Genomic DNA, 20,541 nt, shown 5'->3' with positions numbered 1-20,541 from the left:
CATCGCTGGGGATTTGTTGTTGTCTCCCCATTAGCTGCTGCTGCTGCTCAAGGCAGTGTGTGTGTGTGTGTGTGTGTGTGTGTACATGACGTGCATAGACACAGTACATATGTACGGGTAAGGGTGGGATACGGAACTGGGGGACCAACTTGTAACCAACATAAAATGTTTTGTGCCAACCTCAGCAGCACTATGGGTGATGCACGTACGACGTGCAGAGAAAGACCCTCTTCCAGGCGTAGCTCACTACCCAACCCCCCCCCCACCACCACCACCTATATCTTTATCCAAAAGGCTAACGATCTGGTTCCCCTGAGTTTTCAAATATTTTGCTTCTGAAAACCTTGTTAAAATGAAAATGCTTTTGGAAGGGGAACGGTTCAAGCTTCTATACTCCGCGTTGTAGAGACGATTGCAATGGCTAATTAAGAAGGGCCTGGAACATCAGACACAAGATGAGGAGTGGGGAACGTCAGCGAAGGAGGATGGGAAAACCCAGCATCCAGAGAGCTGCCAACTGTGGCCTCTGTCGCCTGTAAACGTCACTGGCGCAACTTGGCTTGGGAGGCCCACAGGATAACTGTCTGTCCTCAAAGGAACACTGCAGATCTCTGAGATAAAGGGGTGTGCTCCGTTTAGTTTAGATTCAAAGAAAAAGTGCCGGGTTCACTTGAGGTTCTCTGATCAAGGGCAACAAGCAGCATCTTGGGGGCTCTGCAGCACCGACGGTGACAGCCTGGCCATTTCCCGGTTAGGAGACATAAGGAGCAGCAGCAGGGAAAGCCACCTATTACTGGTGGGATGAGGTCCACATAACTGCTCTGGGGAGCTCAGGACCACCCCCTATACCCACCCCCTGCAGAGATCCTGCCGCACTCAGTGTCAAGTTTAGGGAGGACCCGGGGAAGTGAGGGTGCAGAAAGAAATGAAGGATGGAGACAGGAAAACAAAGAAAGACAGAGAAGGAGGAGGACAGGTTAAGCATCTGGAAAATTACTGCAGGCTCATGGCTTTTGCTGCTTCAAAGCCAGGATGAGTCATCGGCTGGTTGCCTAGGCAACAGCTATCTTCCTCCTGCCGCTGATCAATTTCATCTGCACAAATGTCCCGGGAAACCGTGAGCTGTAAAGATAATATGCCCGAGTCACAGAAAGTCCTGCCAAACGAGGTCTGCATTTCAAGTGTTCTGAGCCAGACCTTATGTATGCTTACCCATCGTCTCTGTAACCCACCCCAGCCCCATTCCAATGTTCACACACACACACACACACACACACACACACACACACACAGCAATGGGCCAGAGCAGGGGTCAGGGATACAGGCAGGAGGAGATTGTCACCTCTGCCTTATTCTGGCTATGCCGGGATCATAACTGCCCAACCTCACCGTCCCCCCACCCTCCTTAAAGACAGAGTAGATATGTGGTCATTCTGTCCTCTTATGTCTCCAAGCAGTTCCTTGGATGATGGAATACAGCCACGGAGGGCAGTCAGGGGCAACTCCGGGGGTCAGAACAGGGAATAGTGGCCACTGTCTCTACCCTGAGTCCTCCAAAGACATCGCTGTCACTTTCTAATACTTTCTTTTTCCTCCCAACACTTGTCACTACACGTGATAGACTAAGTACATAATTGCTTTGTCTTACCCACTAGAGCACATGCTCCTTTAGGGCAGGAAATTTATTTGTCCTGCTCTCCAGTATATCCTCACCTCCCAGCCCAGCTCATCATCCTGCACATACTAGGTGCTCAGTGATAGTTGGTTGGCTGAACAAAGGGAGGAGTAAATGAATAGCAATGTTTTCGGACCACCTCACAGAGAAGGCCACCCTAAAAAAAAATTACACAATCAATACCGTCAACCGCCTTCTGAAGGGGTTAACATCCACAGGACTTCTGTACTATCGGCGAGACAACACCTACAATATGACAAGTCAGGAAACCGTCAGTTTCCATGGTTTCCCCCATCCTCCCGCCACCATTTAGGGTGTGAAGAACTGAGGAAAGATCTTACGGGGGAAAAGGACGCGCGTCTCATATACACGTAGCCATCCCGCAGCACAAAGCTGTTAGAGTTTCCAGGCCCGTTCATCTGCTGCCAGTGTCCTCTAGGGAATGACAGTGTGGCAGGCACACTGCGTGCATTTTTTGTCTGTTTCACCTTCAAAACAACCCAGGTGATACATATTTTATAATTCCCGTTTTACAGATGAGGAAACTGAGACAAAAGGAGGTGATAAATAGATAGATGGGTAGATACATACATACATACATAGATGATAGATAAATAGATGACTGATAGATAAATAGATGATAGATAGATAGATAGATAGATAGATAGATAGATAGATAGATAATAGAGAGATACAAGATAGATAGATGATAGATAGATAGATAGATAGATAGATAGATAGATAGATAGATAATAGAGAGATACAAGATAGATAGATGATAGATAGATAGATAGATAGATAGATAGATAGATAGATAGATGATAGGTAGATGATAGATAATAGATAGATAGATAGATAGATAGATAATAGATGATTGATAGATAATAGATGGACAGATAGATAGATGATCGATAGACAGATAGATAGATAAGCAGCATCAGCATGCGACCCCAGTTCTGAGTTCTTAGCCACAGCCGGTGTCACCTCTGCTTGCCTCACCCCTGCACTTGTCCCTGTTGTTCCTTTGGTGAGATTTCCAACCCCCCTTATCCTTCAAGCAGCCCAGAATGTCAATTTTAGCCTGAAGTGTTTTGCCTCTCGTACTGCGCTAATTTTCCAAGTATCTTCACGTAAATGATGTCCTTTGGGCCTCAAAACAATGCCGGCTGCTAAGCACGGGCTCGCCTCACTGCAGATGGGGAACATGAGAAACAGAAAGGTGATGTGATTTGCATGACACCGTTCACCCAATCAGAGCTGGGGTTTGCACATCGATGCTCAGACGCCACTGTCTCTCCAGTCCAAGTGCGCTCCGGAAAAGAGCATCCGAGGGCACTCTCGATATGATCAGCCCCAGGCCCTGCCCGCACCCTAATTTGGCTCTGGGCCCCCACCGTTGCTCAGAGCTGTCCGTGAGAAGCCTCAAGCTGGCTCTCATTGATCCCCCTTGTCAGCTAATTCTAGGCAGAGCCAGCCCTGGGGAACCTTAGGGACCTTCCTTCTGCAATAACAGGAAAGCAACCTGAGATTTCAGAGGAAATCTGAGTATGTGAGAGTCTAAATGTTATGGCTTAATTTGGAAAATGGTGCCAGATATTTGTACTAATTTTATCTTCACTCTTTCCTGGCCCTGATCCCCTTAGCCTCAGTCTGCTCTCCACCCACCCCCTTTCCCCTTCAAAAAGAAATAACCTTGCATCATCCGCCATGCAGTAAAAATGCTTCAAATTATAGCTCTGGGGTCATCCTTCTGAGAAACGAGTTCACAAAATATTCTTACCCGCTCTCTCTCTCTGCAAACACTGCTAGGCCAGGTGGGAATGAGTAATTAGAAGAGCCAGAATTATACATTTGAATCCAAACACTTATAAGATGTCCCTACTGGCCGGCAACCAACAGGCATATAAAAGAAACATGCTAATGATCACCAAAAATGAGGAGTCTCGCTTGCTTTGAGTGGTTTCTATGAACGACTCCACCTGCCCGCCAGAGCCATTCTTTTTCCTCAGCATGGCTTCCTTTCTCTATGATTTGTCTATATGGACGATTTTCCTGTCTGTATGAAAGCCACATTTTCCCTCTGTGTCTGAGCCCGTGTGTTTTGCACACACATTTGCATGTCTTCGTTGGTGGGAGTTGGACCGAGAGGGGGCCTGCCATGTGCTGGGCACTGGGCCAGGTGCTTCCGGTATGTGACCTCAGCCCCACCTCCAGGGGGCTATAACAGCAATATGATTGCTAGTGGGTTTTTTTCCTTTTACAGGTGAAGAAACTGGGGCTCGAAGAAGTTAAGGAATTCGCCGACCAGCACAAAATAATGTAAAATTAATCCTAGCAGTAGACCCAGAACAGTAACTGGGTATCATCCAGGCGTTCACACAACACTTTTATTTCAGCATGGGACTACTCTTTCCAGTGAATCTGAATGACCATCACCGCTGAGAGACCAGGAGGAGAAAACTATATTGAATCTTTAATAACGTTCTTTTCCCCCATTTATGAGATCCACGAAGACAATGGAGTGTTCACCTTAATTTTGTTTGGGCCAAAATTAGTTCTCACAGTTTAACCCCTCAAAAGCATGATGTTATGTGTCAAAATTATTTACAAACCAAGTCAGAGACATTTTAGATTTTCCAAATCCACCTATCCCCTCAACTATGAGGGCAGGATGATAACTATTTGTTATGTTTCCAGTAATACGTCATTACATTAATTCTAATGATGATACATGAGGCCATGTTAGAATATTTAAACGATTTGTCTGTCTTCAGTGATTGAGCTTAAGGAAAAAAAAATTCTGATTAATGAAAAAAAATAAGTCTAATTCTTAATCAAGCCTTGCCTATGAACATACATCTGAAGAAAAGTGGGCCAGGCCACAAGAAAATCATCCTGCTGATGTCTTCCTTAATTAGTCATATCTGACCCACAACTTGGACAGTACTTCTGTTACACTCATGTGCTGACCGATTAGATGCATCATCACCCCATCCATAGAAAGCATAAGAATGGTTACTGCTGACTTTATAAAGAGCAAAATATTCTCAAGCTACTGAATTTTTCAATATTAACATGGATGAGTAAAATTCTTTCCTTTCTTTAGAGCTATGCGCTTTGCCTTACTCTACGATTGTGGTCAGAAAGTTGAGTATAAATCGTGTTTTTATAACATAAAACATATTTTCCCATTCATTCTTGTGTGTGTGTTCTCATTCATTTATGTGATTAACGTGGGCATTTTCCTGAAGGAAATGAAAGTTTCATTAAATATAAATGGCACAAGTTTCCTATTGTTAAAATTGAGGATCTTAAACACGGTGACCTCAAGAAGAGCTGGGAAAGCTCAAACACAGGACAGCAAGTTAGGACAAAAAGAGGCAAAAAAAAAAAAAAAAAAAACACTGGAAGCTGGGGTCTTGGCTGGGTAGTATCATTGGAGGAAAGGATGTATGGGACCAAGTGACGAGATAAGAGGCTGCAGAGACAAGCAAAAGTCAGACCTTGAAAGGCCTTATCAAGGCGCACATACTGCGAAATCCACTAGCGGGTTTTTAGGCACAGTGACATGGTCAGCTTGGAAACGAACTCTGAGAAAGGTGACTCAATCAGCAGTATGAAGATGCCCTGGAGGACAGACGCCACCGACGGCAGGAAGAATGTTTATAGTAACCCAGCGAGAAGCAATGGAGAACTAATCCAAGGCCATCCATGAGGATGGAGATGTGGTGGTGGGTCCGGGAGAGTTTAGACAGACGGAAGCTCCAGGAGGTTGTGACTGGGCCTGGGAGTGGGAAAGGACTGTGACTGGGAAAGGAAGGAAGTACAAGTTAGTGAAAGCCAGCCTGGAAAGGATCATAAAGAGGCTGCTATATGCCAGGTAAGGAGATAAGAAACACCAGAGCAGGTGCATGTTTGGCCAGGGATTTAAAATAATGAACTTCCAACGTATGTGTACAGCTTGTGGAGCTGTCCCACAGAGCGCTCGGTGGGACTGGAACATCAGAGGGGAAATCGGTGCTCACCCGTGGAAGCCGAAGCTGGCTCTTGGTGAGGTCGCTCACTACGTGGGTACGGAGCGAGGAGAGAAACACGTTTAAGGGGGTGAGTGAAGAGGCTTCCATGAAAAAAGATAAGGCGGGGAAGGCCCAGCAAATAGTGATGACCTTGGATGCCAAAGAGAAAGAGAAGTTCAGGAAGAAAGCAGTCCACACAGTCAAAGACTGCGGAGACTAAAAAGTACTCTTTGTTTTGCAGAGCATGGGTGAGTCCGTTTCAATGCAGTAAGAACAGAAGCCAGAATGTAACAGGTCCAAGAGTTGGAGTAAAGATTGCAATTACAGTCACTGGCATTCTAGGCACGTTATATACCTGCAAAAAGGTTTACAATACTTGTTTTTCATTACAGAAGAATATACCCATATGATATAAAGCTTAGCAGATAAAGAACACAAGCTCACCCGTGATTTCTATATCTCGAAACAAACCACTGCACTTGGTCAATTTTCTCCCAGTCTTTAACCATGTGAATATACTTCACTTCAAACTACTGTCTCTTAAGAAACCTGAAGGTGAAAACCTACAAAAATTCCAACACGTCCCCCAAACGTATCTGTAGCTTGCCTTAAATATTTGACTTACTTCAAAGCATCTTTGCAAGAGCATGGCCCCAAATAATAGGCCTTGAACTTAAAGCTGGGGCCATGTGTTGTTCATAACATACCCAAACTTAAACTTCTTTTCATAGCCTTTAGAAGTCTCACTCCAGCAAAGCCAGCAATCGAGTGTCAAACTCGGAACCTCAGCCAAGTGTCTCCCTGCCCCCAGGGGCTACTCCAGGCTTCACCTGAAACATACAAGGCGTATGGATCAGGTCCCCGGAAACTGGAATGGAAGTGGGCAATCATCCCACATCAGATCATTTACCAGAAGCAACTTCTTTCTTATTCCATACATCATACCAAACATTCTCCAGCTTCTCACGTCGCCCAACGCATACTTAAGTAACTAGGCTTGCTGGAGTAAGAAAGAAAAAGGTTCAAGTTTACCTAAGCCTGACCTCACCTCCAGGCCGGCCTGGCGAATGTTGCAAGAAGGCTGGGCTGTCTCCGATGTAACACCTCATCTCCTTCTTTGATATTCCTGAAAGCAAAACCTCTTCCGAAATTTGCCCTGACTTCACGGAGACAGGGACAAATGGATAAACGTTTTTCAAATGTCAGCAGCCAGGCTTTCATATGGAAATTTTACAAGGGAAGAGGTAATGTTGGAAGTGGTGGGATGGAGGAGTGAAAGTTTAAGACTAAAGATGTCTATGAATTTGTGCTACAGAGGCCGTCCCTGGTGCTAGTAATTCTGGGAGGAAAGCCACATAAATATTTGCATTTTACTGGGAGTTCCCCAGAGCCACAAGTCTTAACCCCAAGGCAGCACAGCTTGAAAAGCAGGAGTAGGAAGAGTCTGGGGATACTTCAACTTTGCGGTGTCCTTCCAATGGTACTCTCTATCTAGTGATCTATAGCTCAAATTTTTTGGTATCCAGTTAGGGATTATTCCTTTTGCAAAGAGCTTTTACAAGTACAGAGACTCGTGTCGAATGGGGCCCTTGAAGCGTTGGGCACTAGCCCTCTTCTGTCGGTTGATAGGGTCTGGGTGGCCCTGTCTAACCATGGCTGGATAAACCTGGATAAAACTAAATCTCGTAGGCGGTCCCATGTGGAGTCCTTAGTATGGTAAACAGATCCAAGCAGACCCACCCCAGAGGACCTCAGAACTCTTCCTACTTCTCGATGGCAGCTTGAAAACCACTCATCCAACCCAATGTCCCAGTTTTACAGATGAGCAAATAGGAGGCCCAAAGAAAGAACATGATGACGTCCAAGGTCATACAGCTAGAGGCAAAACCAGGATCTGCTCACTTCTGGTGCTTTCTCCCGTTCCATTTTGGAGCTGCCACTGTGACCTTTGATTTTACGCTTAGTACTCATTGGATCACACTGGTCCGGGAGACCATCAAGGCACTCGGACCCCGTGTCTAGGACTTGTGTCACCAGGACCTTCAAGAGCAAGCCAGATTCCTTTTCCACCTCCATCCTTCCAGTCCGCGGCCTGATGGGAAATTTAGAATTTAGGATTCAAATTTTAAATGGTCCAGATGAGCTGGGTAAGCAGCCATTAATGAACAATGAAAGTCCATTGTATTTGATCTTCCTCTGGTCCCTCCTGAATTCACAAGCAGAGAGCCCTGTAATTCCTTTGCCATTGGAAACAGGGAGAGCATCCAGAGGGGTCGGCAGGGCTCTAAGGAGAGCAAGCCTGGGGACACCCTGGGTAGCATTCCTGCAGGGAGCATCTACTGAGCGCCTACTGTTTGTCATACTCTGTGCCTTGCACGGGGGACGCAAAGACTGTTAGTCCCCAGGCCTGGTCAGGAGGGGTCTGGGTGGCTCTGTCTAACCATGGCTGGATAAACCTGGATAAAACTAAATCTCGTAGGCGGTCCTATGTGGAGTCCTTAACTCTACCCCAACCTGTCTTGGGAGTTCCATGATTATCTCTGAGCCTCCGAACGAGGAGAGTCAGGGACAAAAAGCAAATCTACCAGGTCAGTGATTATGAGGTAAACAGGGCCAGTCCTGGCCACGACCGCACCTCTCCTCTCCCCTTTTCACCTCCTCCTTCTCTCTCTCCTGCAAGGATGCCCACCACATCCCACGCCCAACACCTGCCCCTCTGTCCCTCGCACTGTTCCCGCTCTGTCGCAGGGCTCGCAAAGATGTATGCTGTGTTTTTTCCTCGACCTTCTGAACTTCCCCGAGCTCCCGTGTGCCCAGAGATACAAATATTCACCTGCTAGGACCGCCAGAACAATGAAATAAGGCAATGAGTAAAAGGTATCTATGGCACAAAACAGTTCTCCGAGTTGTTACCCTTATTATTATTCATTTCTGTTACGGTTGTTATCCCTTCCCTTAATGAACTACTTTTCCCTGGGGTATTTGCATTCAGTAGGAGACAAAGAGCCTCTAAATCCCAACAAATCGGTTCCTAATGGTGGGGCTTCAAACCAAGAGGAAGAGAGCGGGCAGGGGTCCTTCAGGGCACCCTCAATATCTCCCCGGGAGTATACCCACGGTCGGGGGGGCTCCACAGCCCAGCCTCCTGGGATGACTGCGTCTGCTGCCCCACTGAGGGCCCACGTGGCTGTCCTGCTCAGGCACACAGGGCGATCGCCACGCAGCCCGCGGGGACGGGAGCCACAAAACAGATGTTCCCGTGCATCCGCCTTCATCCAGAGAAGTGCTTCCCTTGCGGGCAACTAACTTCGTTTTGCAGGCTTGCCGGAGTCCAGGATAGCCCAAGGTCAAGCTCCCTGGGGCCTCATCTAAAGTTTATAATGAGGCCGGGACTCTGCTGAAGCAAGCCTCAGCATAAAACTGCCTTTCAGCTCGAGGGCAAGGCACCACGACTCAGCATTCTGGTCTACCTCCCCCGGGTCTCTGACTTCTCCCTCCTCCTCCTCATCCGCAGGCTGCTGCCTGAGCCAGGGCTCCTGTCATCTCTCTCTCCCCCAGGTAAACCATAACCAACCAATAATTTACTAAGTGCTTACTCTGAGCCGGGCCATCTAGACAAAAGTTTTTGCATGCAATTTCTCGCCAAGCCTCAACACAAGCCACGAGGTGGAAATTCTTTGTTGGGAAATATTTGGAAAATTTTGGAAAATTTTTGGAAATCTTTGGAAATATTTGTTGTTGGAAATATTGGTTGGGAAATTATTTGTTGGGAAATTATTTGATGGGAAAGTTGAGGATGCTCAGCGAAGGTCACTAACTTGACCAGAACTTCCGCCCTTTCACCCCCACTCTCTGGCTTCCTTCCCCCCTGCCCTCCCCGCACCTACTCCCACTCTCCTCCAGCCCACCCACCATCCACTTACAAGAATCCCTTCACCATGCCATTCACACACTGGAAATCCTTCGGAGACTCGCCGTTGGGTCCAAATAAGGTCAAGGTCCCCTCAATCGGCATCCTAGACTTTCCCCACCCTCACTCCAAGCCAACCACCCCATCCCACGATCCGCTCCGTCCCACATGAAGCCGCATGTCATCCGAAAGCAGCTCTCCATCCCTCACACCCACCACCCCTTGCGGAATGCGGCTTCCCCAATCTTCCGCCTGACAAACATCCCTTCGTCCTCGAAGACGCAGCCCAAAATGCCACTTGCCCTGTGAAATCTTCCCAAACTCCCTCTGCTCCTTCACTCTGTCTCTCCCTCTGGGGTCTCCCAGCCCTTCCCACTCTTTCCACTAACCTGCTACTGCATCAGATTGTATGCCATTGCTGGTCGGGGGTCAGCACCCCAAATGGGCTGGGAGCTCTCCCGGGGCAGGGGGAGTTTTTCATTCTAGTCCCGGAACCTTCCATGGGGCCTGGACCGGGTGGTCGATTGAACATTTCCTGCATGCTGTATGGAGGAATCATTTATTTATTCGTTCGGCCAGTTGGTTTTTAGTCCGTTGTGGGTTAGTCTGCTGTCAGGGAGCTAATCTTCGACTATGCACAAGGCACCACACTAGGGACTAGGGAAGCAGAGAGGAAGAAAAGCCAGACCCCCTGGGAGGAGTCCCAGCTTTGGTCTAATGCTTATATAACCGTGGGTTTTTATTACTTTTTTCTTGATTCCCTTCCCAGAAAACAAATTGAGTTGCAGAGCCTACAAAATGCCACCCAATTCCATCCTATTTAATCTGAACACAAGTGCCATCCATTTAACCGCTTACCAAAAAAAAAAAAAAAAAAAAAAAAAAAAAAAAAAAACACCCCTCAATTGTCGGGTCTAAATCACAGCTCATGCAAATAACCAAGGTTAGATGGCTTCCAGCTCCACTGAGATCCTCAATCCATCATGGTGTTAGTTCCCCAAGTTCTACACATCCAATTAACTTTTCTGATTACTCACGGATTAATTAACCAAATTGTGCTGACGAGAAAGCATCGTGGCTTAAGGTGGCTGTCTACATAAGTAGACCTTATTCCGCCATGATGATAAACGCTGGAAGCACCTTCGGGCAAGGATCCCACCTCTGTGACCCCTGCCAAACCAACCGGCACACGGTGGGCGGTGGGGGAGTGGGGGGGGGGAACTCCAGAATTGCAGGTGCAAAGAAGCAGAAGACGACGTCATCTGAAAACCTCATTCTGCACAGGAAAGAAACGAGTCCCGGAGATGGGCAATGACACGCCCAAGGCTCTTTAAGGCTGAGCTGGGACCAGCACCCAGGTGGCTTAAACTCGTTTGATGATAGTGTCAACCCCACAGCTACCCATTGTTTATTGCCTGGCGTATCTGCTGACCCGGAACCACGGGGCCAAAGGCTGAGGAGCTGATCAGTATTAGTGGCCTGAGGGACGTAAATCTGAGGTCAGGGCGACCGAAGCAGCGCAAGCCTGAGGGAGCCCACCCTTGCGAGAAAAGTGCAGGGAAGGGACTCTGAATTCTGGACCCCTCTAGGTCTCCAGGCAGTTGCTGACTTGTGAGCCGCAAGCAGAAGCCTCTGGCAAGAGGCTGAGATACAAGGCAAACGTTTCAGCAGCCTCACAGCACTCTGGAGACACAATGTGGAGTTGAGGACCCACCGAGAGGATGCTGTGGGAAGCGCTCAACGTTGTAGCTGGGACTCCTTGCATTCGCTTCCTGTGGCAACTAATTATCACCAGTGTAATGGCTTTAAACAACCCAAGTTTACGGTCTCAGGGTCCTGGAGGTCAGAAGACTGGCAGGGGTCCCGCTGGGCTCCCATCAAGGTGCCTGGTAGAGCTTCATTCCCGCTGGAGGCCTTCGGGGAGGAGCTGTGCCCTTGCTTTTGCCAGTTTCCAGAAGCTGCTCACATTCCTTGACATGGGGCCCTTTCCCCACCTTCAACACCAGGAACCGCAGGTCGAGTCCCTCTCGTTGAGCATCACTCTGTTCTCCTGCCTCCCTTTTCCACTGTTAAGGGCCCTTGTGATTCTGCTGGGACCACCCAGAAAATCCAGGATAATCTATTTTAAGGTCAGCTGATTAGCAACGTCAACTCCATCTGTCCCTTTCTTTCCCCTTTGCCATGGAAACTAACAGATTTGTGGATTCCCAGCATTAGGATGCGGACGTCTTGGGAGGGGGGCTTTATTCTGCCAACACACCCTAGAAGTAGTGAAACCGAAACACAGTTCTGAATCACCTCAATCCAAACATGATTAAGGCAACATGCCCCCAGGATAACAGCCAGCCAGAGCAAAAATAAATCCTCTCCGGAGAAAAGTCAGCATCCTCCAGAGCTTCCATAACCTCTCCAATAAAATGTCCAGCACTTGTGGGGCACCTGGGTGGCTCAGTCGGTTGAGGGTCCCACTTCGGCTCAGGTCATGATCGCGCGCGGTCATGGGTTCGAGCCCTGCATCGGGCTGTGTGCCGACAGCTCAGAGCCTGAAGCCCGCTCCGGGTTCTGCGCGCCCCCCTCTCTCTCTGTCCCTTCCCCACTCGCGCTCTGCTTCTCTCCCTCAAAAATAAACATTAAAAAAAATTTTTTTTTAATGTCCAACACTTGAGATCACCAAATATGTCAATATACAGGACCAGATGACCCCTTGGTGTCTTTCTGTTCCCCCACTAGAATGTGAGCCCCCTGAGAACAAGGGCTACATCCAGTGTGTAATACCCAGGCCTCACCCCAGGCTGTGATGTATAACAGCAGCCCTGGAAATACGTAGTCAGTGACTGGCCAGATGCCCACCACGACTGCACCGCAGTGGAAAACACAGTGGCCCTGGGCAGGGACTTCGGAAGCCAACATGAAACTCTCGGAAATCCTGCTGCACCTGCAAAAAGGCTACAGCTCCCAGGGCCAGCTTCCCACAGGCCAACCTGAATGATAATAACAACAACAGTAACAAGAAGGAACGAAGAAAACCAAGCAGCCGATGCCGCGGGCAGCTCACCACCACCCATCACTGGGACTGAGCAGAGAGCAGGCCAGCCGCGCTCGACTCCCACCAAGCCACCCAGGCGCCCCTTCCTTTTTTTTTTTTTAACTTTATCTATTTATTTTGAGAGAGAGAGAGAGAGAGAGAGAGCAAGTGGGGGAGGGGCAGAGAGAGAGAGAGAGAGAGAGAGAGATGGAGAGAATCCCAAGCGGCCTCCGCGCTGTCAGCCCCGAGCCGGATGCGGGCCTCGAACGCACGAACCGCGAGATCATGACCTGAGCTGATACCGAGAGTCGGTCGCTCAACCGACTGAGCCTCCCCAGGTGCCCCTATTTTGAAATGTTTCTTAATGTTCCTAGGAGACTTAACCCTTCCAAGATACCTTCCAGGAAAATGGCTGAGAAACAAGAGACGTGGGAGCGTTAAGGCAGAGCTGGGGCACGCAGTGTGAAGCTTGTGCTCCCGGCCAGGAGCCACCAGCCTCTGTGCTGCAGGAAGGCTGGCGGGAGGGGGAGGGGGGGGGCGGAGGAGGAACCGCCTCGTTTCCGTTTGTCTGCAGTGGAGGCACTTTCTTACTTTCTTCTACTGTGCAAAGGTTTATCCTGCGCCAGTGTCAGCCCTGAACTGGCAACTTTTCAAGAAATACCCTAAATGGGAGAAGGAGCCGTCATTTATTTGAGTATCTATTGTGTGCCAGACACCGTGCTAAGCGCTTGACGTGGGTTGTTTATTCTCTAAAATGCCGCTCTGCCAAGATACTGCAGCGCAGGGAGGTTAATTACTTGAGTCAAGCCTACCCGGGCAGGAAGCAAGCAGAGCCACTGGCCACGGTGACACAAAACGCCTGTGTGGCCACCACAAAAGTCTGCCTTCCCTTCATTCGCGAGTGTGAGCAACTGGGATAGTTGAACTTCTCAGCCACTCAGAAAGCGAGCATGGAAAGAAAAAGAAGGTGTCTTGTTGAAAGCGGGTGGCCAAGCGGCTCTTCCCCCTTCTCTGCCATGCTGGTACCTAATGGCGCCCCCCGCGGCAATATTTCCAGAACACTCCAGTCCTACAGCAGGACTCCGGGGTAATGGGCCACATGATGCGGTGAGACTTTTCATGCGAAACAGGCGGAGGTGAAGAGTACTGTCAGAGGGCAGACCGGCAGCTTCTTTTCTCTAAAACGTGCAGGGTTTGTGCAAAAAGAGGGTTCTCGGTCCCCCACGTGTCCTTCAGATTATTCCTGCCAGTATCACCCACTCCCTTGAGCCGTCTTCACCCACAGACCGCACCCGAGTATTGGATGGTATCTCCCTATGATCAAGTTGCATTTGGGGGACAGTGAGGTTCCTTTTTAGTGCCTCATCAAGAAAAGAGCCCTGAGATCAGCCTGCGTGCCCTTGGCGTTGGGTGATCAGGTTGCCAAGGCAACAGCAGCCGCTTCTGACGTCACTGAGGGAAGGCAGGCTCCGCCCTGAAGGTGGGCCCTCCCCTTCCTGATCGGCTTCGCCCTCCTTTGTCAGACTTCGTTAATTCCCTGAGCTTCTCCGGAGTTCCCAGCGCCACCCGCCCAACCCCACGCAGCTCAGCAAACACAGGAAGAGAAGAAACTGCCTTTATTGGAAGTCCTTCTCTCCCTGGTCACCCTCTAGCCAAAATCATCAAAACAAAAAACTGGAGGGAGAAGGGGGAGTGAGGTCCTGAATGGTTCCCAGGCAAATTTGCCTGTGACTCTGCCTGGAGATTTGGGGAAAAAGGAGATGGGCTGCGGAGAGAGACTAGGGAGGGGTCCGCGCCCAGCACATGGAGCAGGAACAGAGGTAAATCTGATCAAAGAAAGGGTGAAGCTCTTCACTCCACACCCGTTCCTACCTGAAACATTAATAATGGTCACCTTTGGGTTGAGCCTCTTGCTTAATAAAGTATAAGGACTTCTGCCCACAGGAACAGAAGGGTAACTAGGGGGCAGGAGTGCAAGCTTGTTCCCAGCTCAGTCCCATGGCAGACATAGCCCACTGCCCACCACGGTCCAGGGCTCCTTTTCCATGGTGTAAAAGCTGTGTTTGAGGAACAGCTACCCAGCCAAGGATGTATTTCCAAGGGAATCCTGCCTCTAGGCCCCATGTTCCTGCCAACAGAAGGTGAGCGAAAGTGAGGCGGCTCATTTACAAGTCAAAATGAGGCCGTCTAGGGGGCGCCTGGGTGGCTCAGTGGGTTAAGCATCCCACTCTTGATTTCGGCTCAGGTCATGATCTTCTGGTCCGATTCCCTCTCTCTTTGACCCCTCTCTTGCTCGTGTGCTCTCTCTCTCTCTCTCTCTCTCTGTCTCTCTCAAAAATAAATAAATGGCAAAGGAGAGGGAGAGAAGGAGCCTGGGTCCCTAAATTACCACCCCGCACACAGTCATCAGACTGCTTGGTGACTCAGAAATAAAAATCTCCTGGGTTAGGCAGCTGGGATTTCAGAGTGTCTCTGCCAGAGCAGCCAGCATGAACTCCTACAGCTTTATCACCAGCGGGGTTTAGGCCAATGCGACAAGGCCCTGGCCCCGGGGCTCTCAGGCTCTGAGGGGCCAGCACAACTGCGTCTAGAATGAAAAGCCGCCAAACCAAAGCTAAACACAAAACCTGCTCTAACTGGAGGGAGGACACGTTCCAGCAAAAATCCCTCAATGGGGCTATTTTTGTCTCCAGGACGCAGGAGGGGTGACTGGGCAAGAAGCAGGAGCGGGAGGTAGGCGGAGGCAGGGGAGACGAGGTCCACGACACCAAGGCCTCTGCTCAGCCCTTGAGCGTGGCTGTGTCCTTCCAGCAGCAGCACCACGGGCCCCTGACGTGGATGCCGTCAGGGCAACAGCCAGGAGTGGGAGCCGCGGTCAGGACTGCCGTGGACGGGCCAATGCACAGTCCCACGGCCGAGGGTGTGAGTGGGGCCAAAGTGAAGCCGGCCCTTGTCTTACATCCTGGCTCAGAGCTGGGTTCACCTGAGAGGAAGGTACCTGGTTTGTAAATGTGCGCGTAGGTGACACCCGGGACTCCCCTGGCTCCCGTGGGGGTACCGCACACGAAGGCTGTGGGCCAGTGGTGGCCCCGACCCCTGCGATCCTCTTACGGCCAGGCCACAAAGTTCCCGCCTCCAAACCAGCATCAACACTGTCACGTTGAAGAAAGCAAAACTCCGAGAACTGAAATGAAATTGGACAGCTGCCCACACGGCTGAAAGAAAAATTCGCTGTCCCCCTCCTCCCTTCCTAGCCTTCTCCCCCACGACCCAGCCCAGAATCTGATCCCGGTGCCAAATCAGCTCCCCCCCACCCACCCCCACCCCCCACACCCCCGCCCCTGGGAGGTATGAAACCGTCGCGACCTTTTCCGGAGGGTAATTGTGGTCCCTCTATTAAATACTTCCATATTCAAGCCCTTTGACCTCGCGAGTCCACTTCTAGGAACTGAATCCACAGAAATGCACCCCCTCTCGGAAACTGCCAGAGAAATCTCTACAAAGCTGCCAAGATACACATTTTCGCTCCGTTTTGCCTGGGAACTTTTGTCACTCGTTCCCTTGTATGAGAAACATTATGCATCGTTGAGGATTCGGGATATCGTCTGACCACGTAAAGGAGCCACGACCTGGTATTTTACCATTTGTTTTGAAACTGATCACCACCCGGGAGTCCCTTGAGGGCAGGGGCTGCATCCTAGCCCCTGCTCCTTTTCAGACCTGCCCGCTTGCCCCCTTCAGCACAATATTCTAGACGCAGAGCCGCTGGAGGCCCGCCTCACTCTCGGCTGTGTCCTTATTCCCCACTTCATGCAGGCGCTGCTTTAGGCAGGGAAACAGAGAGGTTCGGGAGAAGGAAGAAGGAGGAGAGAGCACGGCTGGGCATTTACATTTTAAGGTGAAATAAGTCAGAGTTTTTAGCGTGTTGTCCCTACCTTGAACCCCCTGCAATTATAGGCAGCCGTTTTCTGGGGAGACGGAGCAGGGCTTTTGTGACCTTCTCAAAGAACTCATGTCCGTGACACTAAAAAAAAAAAAAAAAAAAAAAAAAAAGTGGTTACGAATCCCTGCGTCTGGGAGTTTCGACTCCGAAAAGGGTATGTTGAGACAGCTTCTGAGAAAGCAGGGGAGAAGGCCAGCCAACATCATAAAGAGAGCTACAAGAAGCTCCAACATCAACCGTCCCACTGGGGTGCCGATTTTCCTCTTGCAAGCCCTGAAGACGGTGTTTCAAAGCACTACAGTCCCCAGGCCCCCAAGCTCCTAAACCTACCTCCGAGTTGCTGTCTGTCCTAATGAAGCGTGAAGACGTTATGTTCTGACTCCTTAAAACACTAAGAAGGAACAAAAGAATCTCAGAGAGGAACACGCTCAACGTTCCAAACATCACCTATGAGACAAAATACGACAGGGTGTCCCTACCACCGTTGGCCTTGAGAGCGCGATTAGTAGTCAAAGATTTTGGGGCAGGCAGTCGAAAGCAGTTGATTTTCTGTGACCGTGCGTTTCATTAATGCTGAGCTCGGCACCCTTTGGGGAGTGAGTGAGGCGTGGGGATCGTAGGTTTCCCAACCCCTCAGGACGCTGGCGGCTCCCCATCTACCACGACCACTATTGTGTGGCCCAAACAGAAATCAACTTAGCCTCAAGTTATTTGCTTTCAAAGAGCTCTGCTGTTCCCCGGTGCCATTACCTTTCAAGGTATCTTGGGTCTTCCTGATGCTTTGTGATCGACCAGAGTTAGATTTTGCAGCAAGAGACGTTCAGACATTTGCCACACTGTGCACGCGTGGCAAATTAACTACCGGGTTCCCGATCGTTTTCCACTACGATGCTTTATGTAAACTGTGGAGCGTCTGGCCTCCCTCCACCCCTTACCCTTCTACCATCTCATTAGCTCCAGTCCTTTCCTTTAACTCGCAGGTTAACAAATAGCTGTGTCTGAGGCCGCCTGGCACGGCGCACAGAGAGATGATCTCACCAACACCATTTACTGGCACTTATCTGCCTGCCTCATCACACTGCCCTGCGTGCTATGAAAAGCAAATAATAAGACGCAGTATTTGGTCTCAAGATACCTACCGATCAAGCAGAGGAAAACCTGTCCTGACAGCAAGAAGCATCCTAGCATGGGACAGCAGAAAGAGAGAGAACCTGGGGGGCCCGGGGGCCTAGTTGAGAAATGACATTTAGTTTCACGTTCGTTCGGTGAGTGACACAAAACAGTCATTGAAGAGGGGCGCCTGGGTGGCTCAGCCTGTTCAGCGGCTGACTCCGGCTCAGGTTATGATGTTGCGGTTCGTGAGTTCAAGCCCAGCATCGAGCTCTCTGCTGTCAAGGCAGAGCCTGCTTCGGACCTTCTGTCTCCCTCTCTCTCTGCCCCTCTTCCACTCGGTCTCTCTCTCTCTCTCTCTCTCAAAAATAAACATTAAAAAAACAGTCATTGAAGAATAAGTAAACACACACACACACACACATACACACACACGATATTTGCACTTTGTAACACATTAAGACTGCTTTTGGGGTGCCTGGGTGGCTCAGTCGGTTAAGCGTCCGACTTCAGCTCAGGTCACGATCTCGCGGTCCACGAGTTCGAGCCCCACGTCGGGCTCTGGGCTGATGGCTCGGAGCCTGGAGCTTGCTTCCGACTCTGTGTCTCCCTCTCTCTCTCTCTGCCCCTCCCCCGTTCATGCTGTGTCTCTCTGTCTCAAAAATAAATAAACGTTAAAAAAAAAAAAAATTAAAAAAAAAAAAAAGACTGCTTTTAAGATCAAGCACCACTGGGTAGGACTTGGGAACTGGCCAAAGCCTAGGTCACTAGATCTCTATGTCACTATGATCTATGGTCACTATGATCATAGGTCATATGATCTCTATGACCTATGATCTCTAGGTCACTATGATCATGAACTGTGGGTCAAAAGACTGGGGTTCTAGCTCCCCGTAAGGTCAGGAACACAACAAGGATGCCCACTCTCACCACTGTTATTCAACATAGTGTTGGAAGTCCTAGTCTCAGCAGACAACACAAAGAAATAAAAGGCATCCAAAATGACCACGTCGCTCTTCACAAACATGACACTCTGGGTGGAAAACCCAAAGACTCCACCAAAAACCTGCTAGAACTGATGCATGAATTCAACAAAGTTGCAGAACATAAAATCAATGCCCAGAAATCGGTTGCATTCCTATACAGCAATAATGAGGCAACAGAAAGAGAAGTCAAGGAATTAATCCCACCTACAACTGCACCAAAAACCATAAGATACCTGGGAATAAACCTAACCCAAGAGGCGAAAAATCTATACATTGAAAACTGTAGAAAGCTGATAAGAAATTGAAGAAGGCACGCCAAAAAAATGGAAAAATGTTCCATGCTCATAGATTGGAATAACAAATATGGTTAAAATCTCAATACTACCCGTGGGACACCTGGGTGGCTCAGTCAGTTAAGCATCCAACTTTGGCTCCGGTCATCATCTCACAGTTCATGGGTTCGAGCTCCATGTTGGGCTCTGTGCTGACAGCTCAGAGCCTGGAGCCTGCTTCAGATTCTGTCTCTCCCTCTCTCTCTCTGCCCTTCTCCCACTCATGCTCTGTCTCTTAAAAATAAATAAATGATATATTTTTAATGTCAATACTACCCAAAGCAATCTACATATTCAATGTAACCCCTATCAAAACAACACCAACATTCTTCACAGAGCTAGAACAAACAATCCTAAAATTTGTATGGAAACAGAAAAGACCCCGAATAGCCAGAGCAATCCTGAAAAAGAACCCAGATTGAGACACATCACAGTCCCAGACTTCAAGATGTATTACAAAGCTGTAATCATCAAGACAGTATGGTACTGGAACAAAAACAGACATATAGATCAATGGAACAGAATAGAGAACCCAGAAATGGACTCAAAAATGTATGGCCAACTTAATCTTTGACAAAGCAGGAAAGAGTATTCAATGGAAAAAAGACAGCCTCTTCAGCAAATGATGTTGGGAAAACTGGACAGCGACATGCAGAAGAATGAACCTGGACCACTTTCTTACACCAGACACAAAAATAAACTCAAATGGATGAAAGACCTAAACATAAGACAGGAAGCCATCAAAATCCTACAGGGGAAAACAGACAACAATCTCTTTGACCTCGGCCACAGCAACTTCTTACTTGAAATGTCCCTAGAGGCAAGAGAAACAAAAGCAAAAGTGAACTACCCGGACCTCATCAAGATAAAAATCTTCTGCACGGCGAAGGAAACAATCAGCAAAACTAAAGGCCAACCAACGGAATGGGAGAAATTATTTGCAAACTACACATCAGATAAAGGGTTAGTATCCAAAATCTGTAAAGAATTTATCAAGCTCAACACTCAAAAAACAAATAATCCAGTGAAGAAATGGGCAAAAGACACAAATAGACACTTTTCCAAAGAAGACATCCAGATGGCCAACCAACACATGAGAAAATGCTCAACATCGCTCATCACCAGGCAAATACAAATCGAAACCACAATGAGATACCCCCTCACACCAGTCAGAATGGCTAACATTAACAACTCAGGCAACGACAGATGTTGGCGAGGATGCGGAGGAAGAGGAATCCTTTTGCACTGCTGGTGGGAATGCAAACTGGTGCTGCCATTCTGGAAAACAGTATGGAGGTTCCTCAAAAAATTAAAGATGGAACCACCTTATAACCTGGCAATTGCACTACTAGGTATTTATCCAAGGGATACAGGTGTGCTGTTTCAAAGGGGCACATGCATCGCAATGTTTATAGCAGCGCTATTGACAAGAGCCAAAGTATGGAAAAAGCCCAACTGTCCAACAACAGATGAATGGATAAAGATGTGGTATATATATATACATATATATATATATATATATATATATATGTGTGTGTGTGTGT

General features: G+C 48.7%; 1 long non-coding RNA gene across 1 annotated transcript in view; it reads right to left on the bottom strand.

Annotated features, from left to right (window-relative positions):
* Positions 1–310: 310 nt before the first annotated feature.
* LOC131495660 (uncharacterized) overlaps positions 311–20,541 on the bottom strand; it is a 38,865-nt gene continuing 18,634 nt past the window's right edge. The window contains exons 2-3 of the long non-coding RNA XR_009254053.1: positions 16,562–16,650; positions 311–1,122 (exon numbers count right to left, since the gene is read on the bottom strand). This is a non-coding gene — a long non-coding RNA (uncharacterized LOC131495660). The remainder of the gene's footprint in view (positions 1,123–16,561; positions 16,651–20,541) is intronic.

This window comes from Neofelis nebulosa, chromosome 15, assembly GCF_028018385.1.
Source record: "Neofelis nebulosa isolate mNeoNeb1 chromosome 15, mNeoNeb1.pri, whole genome shotgun sequence".
NCBI lineage: Eukaryota > Metazoa > Chordata > Mammalia > Carnivora > Felidae > Neofelis > Neofelis nebulosa.
This window is presented reverse-complemented; position numbering and strand designations above follow the sequence as displayed.